General features: G+C 44.6%; 1 protein-coding gene across 2 annotated transcripts in view; it reads left to right on the top strand.

Annotated features, from left to right (window-relative positions):
* LOC126982076 (spondin-1-like) overlaps positions 1 to 2,500 on the top strand; it is a 161,453-nt gene that overhangs the window by 508 nt on the left and 158,445 nt on the right. The gene's annotated exons all lie outside the window — the stretch shown is intronic.

Raw genomic sequence — 2,500 nt, 5'->3', positions numbered from 1 at the left:
TTTAATCTCTCTCTCTCTCTCTCTCTCTCTCTCTCTGCTAAACACACAAACACCGTAAGTCGCGTTTATTAGTTTGTCTGTCAGCTGTTTGTTTGTTTGTTCGCTGGGGTATGTGTGCCTGCGTGCTTGCGTGTGTGTATGTATGTGTGTGTGTGTATGTGTGTGTGTGTGTGTTACATGACACACACACTTACACCATCACTCTTAAGCCAAGTGCAGTGAAGCGCACATGTATGGCTGCAACACACACACACACACACACACACACACACACACACACACACACACACACACACACACACACCAACATGCACACACAAACAAATACATAAATACTTGCTTAGTTCAGTCGAGTTTATAGAGATGGAGAATTTATTAATTTTGTAAACATGCGCTTTAATGAAATGACTCTCTCTCTCTCTCTCTCTCGTAACACACAGACTTCCTTCATTCCTACTTGTCTACATAACTCGCTTCTTCACACACACACACACACACACACACACACACACACACACACACACACACACACACACACACACACACACACACACACACACACACACACACACACACACACACACACACACACACACACACACACACACACACGTCTTCCCTGACCTCTCTCCTTACACAGACCTAATTACTGGCAATTTAATCGTCCTCTTTTTTTATTCGGCAATGAAGATTAACTGACCCTAATTTATCACAACAAAACGGTGACGCAACACACACACACACACACATACATACACACACACACACACACACACACACATATTTACAGTATGGCACAGTAGTAGTAGTAGTAGCAGTAGTAGTAGTAGTAGTAGTAGTAGTAGCAGTAGTAGCAGTAGCAGTAGCAGTAGTAGGAGTAGTAGTAGTAGTAGTAGTAATAGTAGTAGTAGTAGTAACATATGCTATAGTGAAACCAGACTGGCGAGATCTCGTTTTTGCGTTGTCTCCCGCGTGTCCTTTCCTCCCCGCCGCTCTGCCACACAGCCCCAACACCTCTCTCTTCCTTTGAAATGTTACCCATAGCTAACACATGAGAGGAAAAAGCTAGACTGTGTGGCAGAGCGGCGGGGAGGAAAGGACCCGTGGGAGCCAACGCAAAAACGATCTCGCCAATCTGGTTTCACTACAGTGGAATTCGTAATATTACAAAGACCAGAACAACGAAGACGAATTCATGTGAAGGGGTGGAATTCAGAAAACAGAAATCGATGTGGTGAGGAGAATAGGAGAGAGAGAGAGAGAGAGAGAGAGAGAGAGAGAGAGAGAGAGAGAGAGAGAGAGAGAGAGAGAGAGAGAGAGAGAGAGAGAGAGAGAGAGAGAGAAATGTTTGACAATGAGACAAACGAAAACAAAAGGAACGCAAAGAAAAAAAGAAAAAAAAACAGGTATACACACACACACACACACACACACACACACACACACACACACACACTTCACAACTAAGAGGTCCCGGGTTCGATTCCTGGTCGGAGTGGAGACGGATGGGCAGCCTCCTTTAATCCGTGCCCAACGTCCACCTAACAGTGCATGGGTACAGGATGTCAGTCGGGGTTTGTGTGTGTGTGTGTGTGTGTGTGTGTGTGTGTGTGTGTGTGTGTGTGTGTGTGTGTGTGTGTGTTAAGAGGTTCATGCCGTTTCCAAAATCCGTGATAATGTACTAAACGAATCGAGAGGTTCAAACTGATTAAGGAGATTAACAAGGGTGATTTAAATAAAGTGTTTCCATTAAAAACTGATGTAATGATGTGAGGACACGCAGTAACGGCTATAAGTTGGATAATTTTAAGTTTAGAAAAGAAATAGGCAACTACTGGCTCACGAACAGGGTAGTGGACGAGTGGAACAAACTCAGTAGGTGTGTAGCTGAGGCAAACCCAACTGAAACCTTTAACCCCTTGGATGCGGATTTCCTACAAGAAGCCATCACTAAGCTACAGGAGTGGAACAAAAAGTGGCTGCTCCAATTTAGTGGAGAAAAATGTGAGGGAGGGAAAATCCAGCATATCAACAGAAAGACCTCAGGCTACCAGTGAAGGCGAAATCCGTGCCAATCGCAGCGGACGGGTTAAACGGACACTAGATGCATTTATGGACGGGAAGGGAATTTGGTGAGCATCCCATCTCAGATGATGGTGGTGAAGGAGGTGGATAGCTAATGGTTTTGAGATGGGACAGCGGTAGTGGTGGTGGTGGATGAGGTGGTGGAAGGGTAGTGGTGATGATGATGGTGGAGGTGGTGATAGAAGGAGGTGGATAGGTAATGGTTTTGAGATGGGACAGTGGTGGTGGTGGTGGTGGTGGTGGTGACCTTTTTTAGTCTCCCTATGTCCTCGTGTGTTCTTAGCTAACTCTAAATCTTGTTCGGGTTGGGCAATGGTTGACGATCGTGTCTTATTCTTGGAGGAGAAGAAAAAGAAAAAGAAGATGAGGAAGAAAAAGGAAGAAGTAATAAAAAATAAAAGAAGAAAATAAAAGA

The sequence above is a fragment of the Eriocheir sinensis genome, chromosome 4 (assembly GCF_024679095.1).
Source record: "Eriocheir sinensis breed Jianghai 21 chromosome 4, ASM2467909v1, whole genome shotgun sequence".
In the NCBI taxonomy this organism is placed as follows: domain Eukaryota; kingdom Metazoa; phylum Arthropoda; class Malacostraca; order Decapoda; family Varunidae; genus Eriocheir; species Eriocheir sinensis.
Note: the sequence above shows the minus strand (reverse complement) of the source record. Positions and strands in the feature narration are given on the sequence as shown.